The 13,581-nt window shown below is 34.8% G+C and overlaps 1 protein-coding gene across 4 annotated transcripts in view; it reads right to left on the reverse strand.

The window, feature by feature from the left end:
- LOC143224805 (protein roadkill-like) overlaps window positions 1-13,341 on the reverse strand; it is an 87,407-nt gene extending 74,066 nt beyond the window's left edge. For 2 of the 4 annotated variants that reach the window (XM_076453127.1, XM_076453119.1), the window contains exon 1: window positions 13,200-13,341. The gene's annotated coding sequence lies outside the window, so the exon portion shown is untranslated. Of the gene's footprint in view, window positions 1-4,051; window positions 4,144-13,199 lie in introns of all 4 variants that reach the window. The other 2 variants (XM_076453128.1, XM_076453121.1) reach the window with 2 other exon arrangements.
- Window positions 13,342-13,581: the final 240 nt, after the last annotated feature.

The following is a 13,581-nucleotide window of genomic DNA, read 5'->3' on the forward strand; positions in this document are numbered from 1 at the left end:
AACAGTACCTAGCCCCATATGTTGGGCTTTTCGTGTCATCGTTACAACGCATCTATGTCCCCAAAGTGCGTGTCACGATTACTTCATTTTTTATTTTTTTCCCCGGTGACAAAACATGAACATTGGGCCTTTAGATTCATGCTTAGTTATGATATTTTTTTTTTTTTAATTTCGCGCAAAGCTACTAAAAGGATATCTGTGCTAGCCGTCCGTAATTTAGCAGTGTAAGACTAGAGGGAAGGCAGCTAGTCATCACCACCCACCACCAACTCTTGGGTTACCATTTTACCAATGAATAGTGGGATTGAGCGTAACATTATAATGCCCCCACGACTGAAAAGGCGAGCATGTTTGATGCAACGGAGATTCGAACCCGCGACCATCAGATTACGAGTAGAACGCCTTAACCCAACTGGCCATGCCGGGCCTTTACTTATTGTTTTGTTTAAGTTAAAACAATCGAACACATGATAAATGTTAATAACGTTAGATGCGTCAATTCTTTTTCTTATTGCAAGTTAGAATAACATGAAATATTCGGTTTGAAAAGAACGAATAAAACAACCATGGAATTTCAACACTTTAATACTGCACGAATTTATAAACACATATTTAAAATTATATCAGAATTTTGCTTGGTTGGTTTGGAAAAAAAGCCACATTGTGCTGCTGCTGTGTTCACCACAGGGAATCGAACCTGCATTTTAAGTCCGTAAACTTACCACTGTCCCATTATTTCAAAATTTGGCACAAGAGATATTGAAGTCACATAAAACAATGATTGAAATAAACACATTACTGCAACTTAAGTTTCTGTTCATTTATCCCTTCCCCCCGATAAATTAATAATACACACACAGTTTATTTCACGATATGAATTAAGGTTGCATCGTTTTGATACAATTGTTCAATTCCGTATCCACAATGTCACAAACCTGAAAGCCCATACCACTGATGAAATTAACATAATCTATGGAACTGGGTTCATTTAATCATTCAAAGTCGCCCTCGAGAAAAATAATTTAAAAATTCACCCGTTTCTCCCAGGAAATAATCAATTATCTTATTTACTCCTTCAAACTGGTGATCTTCGATATTGGGGATAGTTCCTCGTTCAATAAGCTAACTACCCCCATTTAACAAAATAAAACTGTCTTACCTGGAGTTAAGCCTATCGTATTCAAATTGTAAACTTGTGTTCACTCGTCCTTCTGCCTTCAAAATACAGTACAAAGAAAATCAGAGGCATTTTCTTTATCCATTTTTTTAAAGCTCCAACTACAGGGTGGCCCGTAAGTCCCTACCCATCCACATGTTATTATGATATACTAATGATGAGTTGAAGGCATTTGTTACCGCGGCATTTGGAACAACAACCCTTGCTAATGTTGAGGAAAATATCTCGCCGAACATGGCGTCACATAATATTATGCAGCGTGAGTGAGGGACAGCACACAGATACACTGGCTACATAAGATATATGGATGGGTAGGGACTTACGGGCCACCCTGTACATTACCCCTTACAATAATGATAGCGTTCACAGTAAATTCAGTTTTAAAGGAACGTTTAAACAAGTTAGTTACGACGTCTATTTCTATATAAATGTTACCAGTCTGTTCCTGAACACAGCACCTTACGTTTTTATCCACTTTAATTATCATCACTGACTGTGGGGCTGAAATTAAAGGGAAAATGTTGTCAACCAGTAACTTCGGAAATAAGTGCGTGTTTTTCTTACAGCAAAGTCACATCGGGCTATCTGCTGAGCCACCGAGGGGAATTGAACCCCTGATTTTAGCGTTGTAAATCCGGAGACATACCGCTGTACTAGCGGTGGGCACTGTCGGAAATAAGTGCGTGTTTTTCTTATAACAAAGCCACATCGGGCTATCTGCTGTCGGAAATAAGTGCGTGTTTTTCTTATAAAAAAAGCCATATCGGGCTATCTGTTGTCGGAAATAAGTGCGTGTTTTTCTTATAAAAAAGCCACATCGGGCTATCTGCTGTCGGAAATAAGTGCGTGTTTTTCTTATAACAAAGCCACATCGGGCTATCTGCTGTCGGAAATAAGTGCGTGTTTTTCTTATAACAAAGCCACATCGGGCTATCTGCTGTCGGAAATAAGGTGTTTTTTCTTATAACAAAGCCACATCAATCTGCTGTCGGAAATAAGTGCGTGTTTTCTTATAACAAAGCCACATCGGCTATCTGGGTCGGAAATAAGTGCGTGTTTTCTTATATAAAAAAAGCCATCATCGGCTATCTGTTGTCGGAAATAAGTGCGTGTTTTCTTATAAAAAAAAGCCACATCAGGCTATCTGCTGTCGGAAATAAGTGCGTGTTTTTCTTATAACAAAGCCACATCAATATCTGCTGTCGGAAATAAGTGCGTGTTTTCTTATAACAAAGCCACATCAATATCTGCTGTCGGAAATAAGTGCGTGTTTTCTTATAACAAAGCCACATCGGGCTATCTGCTGTCGGAAATAAGTGCGTGTTTTTCTTATAACAAAGCCACATCGGGCTATCTGCTGTCGGAAATAAGTGCGTGTTTTTCTTATAAAAAAAAAAGCCATATCGGGCACTCTTTTGTCGGAAATAAGTGCGTGTTTTTATTATAACAAAGCCACATCGGGCTATCTGCTGTCGGAAATAAGTGCGTGTTTTTCTTATAAAAAAAAAAGCCATATCGGGCTATCTGTTGTCGGAAATAAGTGCGTGTTTTTCTTATAAAAAAAGCCACATCGGGCTATCTGCTGTCGGAAATAAGTGCGTTTTTCTTATAACAAAGCCACATCGGCTATCTGCTGTCGGAAATAAGTGCGTGTTTTTCTTATAACAAAGCCACATCGGGCTATCTGCTGTCGGAAATAAGTGCGTGTTTTTCTTATAACAAAGCCACATCGGGCTATCTGCTGTCGGAAATAAGTGCGTGTTTTTCTTATAACAAAGCCACATCAAGCTGCTGTCGGAAATAAGTGCGTGTTTTTCTTATAACAAAGCCACATCAGGCTATCTGCTGTCGGAAATAAGTGCGGTTTTTCTTATAACAAAGCCACATCTGGCGATCTGCTGTCGGAAATAAGTGCGTTTTTCTTATAACAAAGCCACATCGGCTATCTGCTGTCGGAAATAAGTGCGTGTTTTTCTTATAACAAAGCCACATCAATATCTGCTGTCGGAAATAAGTGCGTGTTTTTCTTATAACAAAGCCACATCTGGCTATCTGCTGTCGGACATAACTGCGTGTTTTTCTTATAACAAAGCCACATCGGGCTATCTGCTGTCGGAAATAAGTGCGTGTTTTTCTTATAAAAAAAAAGCCATATCGGGCTATCTGCTGTCGGAAATAACTGCGTGTTTTTCTTATAACAAAGCCACATCGGGCTATCTGCTGTCGGAAATAAGTGCGTGTTTTTCTTATAACAAAGCCACATCGGGCTATCTGCTGTCGGAAATAAGTGCGTGTTTTTCTTATAACAAAGCCACATCGGGCTATCTGCTGTCGGAAATAAGTATTAGAAAAGAACAGACGTAGAAGGTAGTTGTATATGAATGCTGGCATATGTATAATATTACACTATTTAAGCAAAATTAACAGAAGGTACGAAATGAGTGTACATTTGGTAAAATGGTTTTATTCAATATTATGAATATTCCTATTACAATACGAGATATTAAAACTATTTACAAATAAAAAACACAACCTGTGCGAAAGCGTTACATTACAAGTTATACAGTTTAGAGAAAAATTAAAATAATTCTAATAAATCTTTAAAATAGGAAACATTACGTCACTACGTGAACTGTCATGTTGATCTTTAACATTCTACATAAGAAAACAAGTCACTAGCGCCATCTGTTGTTAATATTAAAGATGAATTTGTATAGTAAATTTTGTATCTTTTGGCTAAATAAATTATTCCATACCATCGCGTCATTCTAAACTCGAATTCAGGTGTTATCACAAGATTTCGAAACGGAACCGTAAAACCGGGAAAAATCGGTGAATGCAATGTCGTTAAATTTGAATAAAACAAAAACTCACTGCAAAAACATTACTTGTGCCTAGTCGATACAAAGGAACAGCTGTGTACCGTCTCCCGCTGCGTGTTTGAGAAGTCTTCTAAACACGAACATCTAGTAATAATTTCATAAATTTTAGAATTACTGCTTGCATTCATGCAAACTAAAACAATTAATAGCTCGTATTATTATAATTACTAGTATGGGATACTGAGAACACAACAAGGTAGACCGCCATGTAGTTCCAATAGAACGTTAAATTGAGTAAAAATTGTAGGTGTGAAAACTTCAATGAACTTCAACTGCCTATTGAAATTACCAGAAGCACAAAGCTACACATTGACCTACATGTGCTCTGACCACCATGGGTATCGAAACCTGGTTTCTAGCGGTGTGAGTCAGCAAACATACTGTTGAGCCACTTGGGGGCAGAACAAAAAGGAACGGCAATATTGTTCGGTCTTCTATATAAAGATAACTGTATGCAAAAACTGAAAGCGCCCCCTCATGATTTCGTTCTATACCAAACTATTTCGCTCACATTTTTTGTTGTAAATTTGCACGAGGGTTAAAAAAAAATTAAAAGGAATAATATTGAAAAGAGTGAACATGAAGTAACAAGAAGTTCTGGTATAAAAACGTCCAGACCATCAATCTGTACAGCAGCAGATTTTGAAAAACAAAACACCTCTAACTGACCTTTGGTTTTATTTTCTTCAATAACGTTTGCCCGATCTGCTAAAAACTGTACGAAAGTTGAGAGTTTTCAAAACGTATCTTGTAACATGTTGCCCTGAAGGTTTGGGGCTATTGTACTTCTAAAACGGATTTTATAAATGTCCAAATAAAACCAAGTACGGTTTGTGTACATTTTGATAAAAATGCACGTGTTGCTACGTGTTACATTCAAATACTAACCGCCATTTATATTTTGTGCTCACGTCTATGCTATAAGAGCTAAATATCACTGTCTTTAATTTTCAACTGCTGACCAGAGGTCAAGAGTATTCGCCACTAATTCTTGAGTTACTCCTTACAAACGAATAACAACACTGACCATAATATTTTTAACGTCCTCACGGCTGAAAAGGCACGTGATCGGTGCGGAAGCAGATGAATTGTTTACAAGTGTCCTTATAAGTAGCTCCCCCCCCTCTCTGTGCGTATGTGTGTGAGAGAGGAAAATTAAAGATGGAGTTGTACGTTTGGAAACTACGATAATTCCAGTTTGAAAGAAAGAGAAAATTGAACTAAACCAAAAACAGTTCTGATTGTTTTGAACTCCGTAACAATAAAAAAATATTTTATAAACCGTAAATATGATTACACATATACACATGCATATTAAGAGACATAATTAACATTCAGTTTTGGCAATTACAACATGGTTGAATTTGTGTCAAGTTGGGCTACTTCGTTTTTTTAAACCTGACCTCTCATCATGTTAAATATAAATTTAAAACGTGCTTTTCTGTTAAAGAAACAACAACAAAAAACTCATTAATTTTAAACAGTTTTTTCCTTATAAATGGTACATCTATTTACAAGTTTTGAAACGAGAATACAAGGTTAATTACGTAATAATTCGCTCGCTCGAAGCGAGGAATAAACGCCACGTTTCTCTTTTGTTCGTATATTGAAGTTATTAAAACGTCGATTCAGCTATATTCAACGTTAAACATCTCCTGGAGAAACTCAAACTATATATGCAGAGTTTACAAAGATTCTGCTTTTGATTTCCTCCCACAACGCACTCACCAAAATTGGATCTCGAGACTCGAACTGCTATCTTTTCCGTTCGGTATTTTAGCAATGAATCTGTGAGACCACTCCCAAAATAACACCCTACCTTGAAGATGAACCACAAGGCTAACCAGTGGTCACCAGTCGTTTACCTTGAGGCGACAAGAAGAGTCGATTTATAACAAATAGAAAGGTGTCCAAATAGAAAGGGCGTTATACGAGGTCTCACGAGATACATGCTTTCGTCGTTTTAAATTAAAATAAAAACATTATGATTTATATGAAGAAAAAATGAAAATAAATAACTCTACATCAGTTTATATGTATGTATGCGCACAACTGCAGCCAAAAGTAAAGTTTATTTAAGATTACACGAACACAGCGACAACCTACAATATCGGACATTTAAAACAGAATTACTACCATTCGTTAATTTTCGTTTAGTGTGACAGGTGGTAGCAATCGTGGCTAGTAACCATAACAACAGCCATTCTAACATTTTGTATTAAAATGGAAAGATCAAAGAGATTAACTGTTTGTTTGTCCTGAATTTCGCGCAAAACTACACGAGAACTATCATCGCTAGCCGTCCATAATTTGGCAGTGTAAGACTAGAGGGAAGGCAGCTAACTATCACTATCTACCCTCAAATTTTGGGTTACTCTTACCAACGGATAGTGGGATTGACCGTTATTTATAACGTTCCCACAGCTGAAATGGTAAGCATGGTTGGTATAACGGGGATTCGAACCCGCGATCCTCAGATTACGAGTCGGGCTCCCTAATTACATGGTCATGCTGGGCCTGAAAAGCATAACACTGATATTTCTTGACTAATATTTCATATTAGGCAGGTTTTATTGAAATTAAATGTTTACTTACACTGAAAAATTCGTATAAAACTAAGGATTTTTTTTTAAAAATGTGTGTTAAACACAAAACAAAGTTTCAACATGCAAGTATAAATGCTTAAAAATACAGCACATGCATTCAAACACATGTTGGTGCTGCATAGTTTCATTGTCACAGGAAGCAATTTTAGGGTGACTGGACCATTACCCCAGCCAAACAATATGACACATGATGTGCAAAAAGATACTGGCAAGTGGGGTATGTCATTTCAAGGAAGAATCTGGGAGGGGGGGAATGTTCCCCAAGAGGTTTGGAATGAATATTTAATGTTGTGAGGCTGACCCCTGAGGCATTTTAATTACAAATACTGCAATTCCCCCCACACAACGTAACGCATATAATTAAAGAAGCAAGTTTTATTATATAATGGCAGCTAAACATCCCTTGAAAAAAGTGGTCATGCCTTACTGCTTCCTTCAGGCCCCAGTTTCAGTGCAATATGATGGATCTTAACATAGCATGTTAGCAATACTTCAATACAGGATCTCTTTATCTGGGATAAGTAGCTTTCATGTGGCAGGATGAAGACTAAAGAATTCTAGTAATAGTTTGTTGGAGTTGTTGTATACATCGTTGGAAATTTTCAGAACTGCTGCATTCATATGAGCAATCTATATGGTGGTAACATATTTCAGTTAGGAGTTATGAGCAGTCAAAGAGATGCAGTGATTTGGTGTGAGTGCACCACCTTATCTGCAATAGTTACACAAGAATTAACCATATCCTTCCTGATTCTTAAGCTTAATTAAGCAAACTTTATTCATTGGCTATTTAACATTAAAGACCTTGTTCTTCATCTTCTGATCTGGCAGAATATTCCTACGATCACTACTGGTCTCGTCAGCATCGAAACTGTTTTTGAGTACTACTATAGCATGTTTGAGATTGATAGGTGGTTTTGACCTCAAACAATGGCTGCCGGAGAGTTTGTTGAGACTGTATCCATAATAGTTGCACGGGTTGCATGTCAACATTTGGAACCTTGCACATGCAGATAATTGAGGTGACTGATGAAAATGTGGCAAAGAATAGCAAAGTTCTAGTCATGATCAATGTCGCTTGGAGTTATCTAGTGAAGACCTATTGGGCTCCAGTTGAAACACAAATGCAATGACATAAAAGAAGAAGGTTGACACAGCATACCTGTTGGTAACATAATAGGTACTGCCATTAACTGTGGACTTTCTACTGATGATGTAGTCATTTATAACTTGGTCAATTTTTGTCTCATTTGGAAACTAATATGTACAAGTTTCTTCAAAACTGGACAGATCCTGGATTTTTATTTATTCTTTTAATATATGGTACCTACCACCAAACCATTTCTGGTTGAAGGAAGAAATCCTGCATTAAATCAACAATGGCTTTATAAAATTGCACTTTAAATGCAGTCAGTCAGAAATCGAATTGTCAAATTTAGATCCCATAAACTTTGGTAAAATAATGTTCAGGCTTAGTTACAGGTAAATGAATCACTTTAGAAGTACAAAGATCAAATGTTTTGTATAGTTCAAGCAAAACTACACTTCAGTTAGTTGTCATCTGGTTCAAAACCAGAAGTGGAAGATGGGTTGATAGGTTTCAACACATTTATCTTCAACCACATTTCTAGAAAGTTCATTGAAATTATTGGTACTTATGTTTTAACCCTAAAATTAGTAACTTGATTTTATACCATTCAGTGGGGCCCACAAACATTACATTGCATTGAGTAATTTTATGTTTTTATCTGTCACACACTTTATGTTAAGTGTTAACCACAAAACTGAGAGACACCCTGCAGTAACTAACAGGATTAACTGCAAACTGATTGTCTTTGAGTTTAAATTTGTTTGTGTGTGATACGTTTTTAGGGACCTCATAACCACCAGTACAAGAAAGTGGGTACACAAGTAGTTAGGAAAATTTGCAAGTCTCACTAAAGATACAGTAAAATAACCGTGTTAGTACAGACAAAATCTTGGGTAATCTTCAGTTTTAAGCTTTTGTATTTATAGTTTGCCTTTATCAATGACTGGTAGATGAGAAATACATTTTACTAAAACTGACAAAACCAAACGTAAAGTTATGTTGACTTACATTCATTTATTTCACACACAAATTATGTTCACATCTGAAGTATCCAATCGGTAAACTGTACCATTTCTCTTGACGGAAATGACAATAACATATTAAGGAGGGGCCTTAAATACTGTAAAGCAACAAACAGTTTAAATCTTCTGCAATTTTTCGAACTGAAATTGCATGGCTGTTCTTACAACGAGGAAGTTAGTGGTTATATATCAGTGCTTTTCTACTACTGTATTTGTAATATATCAGATATATATGCATCTTGTTAACCAAGCTTATTTAGTGAGAATAAAGGCACGGCTTTCTTATAGTCAGGATAAAAGTTTGATTAAATCCAAGATTACAAACAGAAATCCCAATATAATCAATATCATTTACCTCAGTTATGTTTTTATAGAGAAAAACAGAAGTGGAAAATGAAGATTACAGAAAAGAAGAAATGAAAACGAACTACAAGGAAGTGTATCAGTCACTGAAGCGGTATCAGAGTAGACACCATATTAATTCAAGCACTTGTGCAAAAAAACACAAATGAATAAAAGTCTGAGTGTTAACTACAAGTTGCTACATCTAGATAGGTCTTCTGTTGGTATGGACTTTCTGGAGTTGAGCTTTCTCAAAATGTAACCCCTGTGACTGACAATCAGTGATTACTACTAACGAGGGTTCATTTCCTAAATATTAAAGTATATGTGCCTACAGGTTATATTAGATGAAGTTCCATCAATTTTGTGTCAAACCCACCTAGCTCCTTCACCAAGAAGAGGGTAGCACCCCCTGTTATGCTCCTTTTCAGATTTATAGTCCAGGACTTCACCAGAGATGATGTTAGGCACTTGACAAGGTTAACAAAGAAAAATTATGAACAATCAAAGTATAAAGAACAAAACAATTTATTGTCCTTGTTTGGAACTACCACAAAACTCTACAGCTTGATATGACAGATAGTAAAGTTCAAAGATTGTTGACTTAACAAGTTTTCATTTAATGATCATTACGAAGACGTTGTAGTAGATTGGTAAAGCAAAAAGTTTCTCATCTACAATTACATAGGGCATCAAAACATCCCAACAGGTTTGTTATATACAGGATGGCCCAAAAGTCCCTACCCATCCATATGTTATTATGTTATATTCAATTATGCATGCATTATAAATTTTTCTTTTTTTTTCAGAGAAATATGGCTGATGTTAGCCCATTTACACTTGAAGAGCATATTGTGACATAATATTATGCAGCGAGAATGAGGGACAGCACACAGATACACTGGATACATAAAATATATAAATGGGTAGGGACTTACGGGCCACCCTGTGTGTGTGTGTGTGTGTGTGTGTGTGTATATATACCAATATTTCATTTTATATTTATTTTACATAATAAAAGCTATTGTGTGTTTTGCTGTGCTTGTACTAAGAAACATGGCTGAATATTAAATAACTCTTTACTCTGTTTTGATGATACTGTACAAAAAAAATTTAACAGCATATGGCATTCAGTTCCTACTTTTTTATCATTGCTTTGTTAATCCAGTTTATCTAACCATTTTATTATGTTACTTGACATATGAGATGACCTTCGTACAACAATTTCATTATTTTCTTGAAACCAGTTCCTTATTCCACCATAAAGTTACACCAGTCAAAAGAAAGAAGCCATGTATTTATAAAATGAATACAACTAAAAACTGATATTTAGGTCCATGAGTTTATTTACTATAGTTAGATATAACAGCAAAAGCAAATTCTGGTTTGATTTGATTTTCACTCCAAGCTATCTGAGCAAGTCCTCATTAATTCAGCAGTAGCAGACTAGAAGGAAGGCAGCTAAGCAACGCAACCCACCATCGACTTTTGATCTAATCCTTTACCAATGAACAGTGGGATTGACTGTAACATTATAATGCCCCAATGACTGAAAGGGCATGAACCTGCAACCTTCAGATTATGAGTCAGCAATAAACAAGTTGTACTGCCACTTGTATGTTTTTTATTATCTTGGGTAGTGTACATGTAGATCTCTTTGTTTTTCATATCAGTCACACCTTAAGAAAAACTTTAAGTTTGTTTTTGTATTAATTTGATCTACATTTGTCAAATCAGTCTTAAGTTACTAACCATAACAGAAACAAGAAAGCCTGAACATTTCCTTTAATGACACTGTACTTTCAGTTCTCTTTTCTTGGGGAAAATTTCTCAAAAACTTTGCAAGTCAATCACAAGTGATTACAGGTTTCTCAAAATGCACATTATTCATGTGACAATGTTTAGGGGTCTAAAACCTTATTCACATTGCAAATAAAAAACTTGACACTTTGTAAGAATAATTTACAGTTACAAATATTATACAGTTAATTAAATATCTTAACATTCTGATTCACTTATTTTCTTTGACAATTTAAAATTTGATGAGAGGGAAAATCTTAAAATCTGTTATAGATATTTTGTAAATATTTTCATCTTCTCCCACTACAGTAAAAATAAAATTTCTGCCCATATTAATATACTAATTATAACAGCCAAACTGGAAGAAATTTCTAGAATTGTTATATGACATAATTTTAATAATCACTCAAAAGCCATTACTCTATTTACGAGATTATATGAGAGAGAGAGAGAGAAAAGTGAAAAAATTCCCAAATTAACTGAAGTTCTACTTAACATTTGATTGACAACAATTATTAATGTGAAATAATCAGAAATGCAAGCTAAAATATCAGAAATAGTAAGATGTGAAAAGCCCAAACCTAGACTTGTACTTTTTCAAAGGCTATAAACTTGTGATTGTTTGCCCAATGATATAAAATATGCTGTTTAATATTTACAACATTTTGAATAGACAGATGGATGTGAAGAAACATTCATTTATTTTTTGTGGAAAAAATAAACCTATTGGGCTATATAGCCTTTACAACCTTGCAATACTTGGTGTTAAGTCTGACTATTTGATATGACAGCAGTTAATACACCAATTCATTTTTATTATTGAAAGGTTGAGTATCAGATTATGCTTTAAAATGCAAATAGCAAGCTTATAATTGAACACTAGGTTTCATGCTATTCTGAATACATTACACATATATAATACATATTGGAAACAGTGGAAACTTCAATAAAAAGCTTGCAGAAAAGCTTTTGTTTTGTACCTTACTCTATCTGTTTTACATAATATATATTTGTTCACAATTCTGTAGTAAAAAGACTTGACTGGATATATTTAACACACTTCAAATGTTCTATAATTTAGATTATACTGGTAACAGCAAAACATTGAGAATGAAGCAACATTTAGCAAATGCACATTCAAATACACTTCCCACGTTTCATAATGAGTTTTTCAATTTTTCTCAGCTATCTTTTAACAAAAATACAGCTACTTATCTGTTAAATAAATTAAGTTCTGAAAATTTGGGACTATTAACATGTTTGCATCATTATCGTAAATTGTTTTGAGTGCAAAAGTTGTTTAGCTGTTTGTAAACATGTTTATGCACACTTCATTTTCATGAAGACAGAGACCAGCTATTGGTACCTACATGATTCTTCCTTCAAAAAAATAATTATAAAATACTGGACTATTTACAAAAACACAACATATCTAACAAATAGTTGTTTTTTGTCAGATTTCTTTAAAATGTTTTGCACTCAGTCCCTGTAAATTCTATACTCTATTCATTCCCATGAGAAAGAATAATTACTTGTTATGCCATCCAATTTAGGTCTGAATATATCTTAGCAATGAAGCTGATCTATTTATTTATATATGATTTTTTTCATGAACGTGGTGAGAAAGTATTTGTAAGTTAACTTCATAAACACTAAAAATGGTAACAATTCATGGGACTTTCAAAGGCCACAGAATCTAATAAGTAATCTAAAGACACAAATTAACATAAAATATAACATCGTAAGACAACTAGGAACTTGTTGTTCAACGTAGATTTTCCTATCCACCAAAGTAAACAAAACCTCAAAGCCAGCCCTTTTAATTTAATATTTACCTAGCTTTCCCTTAAATTTTCTTTACTGCATCACCCGCTTCTGAAGGCAACACATTCCATAGGCCAACTATCCTATTAGGAAAATAACAGTCTTAACTGGAGATGGGTCCCATGCTGCCCAAATCTAAATTTATTTTCTGCAGTCCTACCATTACGTATGGAAAACAATGATATATCAATAGAATCAATTCTCTTAAAATTACATAACGGGACATTTGGCACACGTAGGCCATCCTATCAACTAAATTAAACTAATTACCGAGTAAAATGAATGAATTATAAGGATTAGTATCACTATCGTAATTATTATGGACATTTATAAGTAATACTTCATAACAAATTTACTAATAGTAATACGACCACTAGTACTAAGTTATAAACTTTAGCATACAAGTTTGGAATAACTTACGACAAAAGTAACATTAACATCCATACAGATACTTACCTCACGTTTTACATAAAAAATATGAAGTCACAATGCGTTATTGTACTGTACAACACATTACTAGTCAATATTATTTAACCCTCTGTTCGTTCTTTTCAAAATTTCAACACAATAACAGCTGAGACAATTATACTGTCCGACACAGTCGGCCTCTGGTGACTTAAGACTAAAACATCTTATACGAAAACTATTAACGTTGTTAATAAAATAAATATTAAAATTTAAAAACACAAAATATTGAAATCCATTTACTCAGAGTTCTCTAGAAGTAATTTTATAATTCACGTGAAAGAATGCTTTTAAAAAATATTTAGTGTTACTACGTGCAACTAGGAATCAGTGCCAATTCAGTAATTCAGGTATTTTTCTTGTGCTGTCTTAT

Source organism: Tachypleus tridentatus, chromosome 9 (genome assembly GCF_004210375.1).
Source record: "Tachypleus tridentatus isolate NWPU-2018 chromosome 9, ASM421037v1, whole genome shotgun sequence".
NCBI lineage: Eukaryota > Metazoa > Arthropoda > Merostomata > Xiphosura > Limulidae > Tachypleus > Tachypleus tridentatus.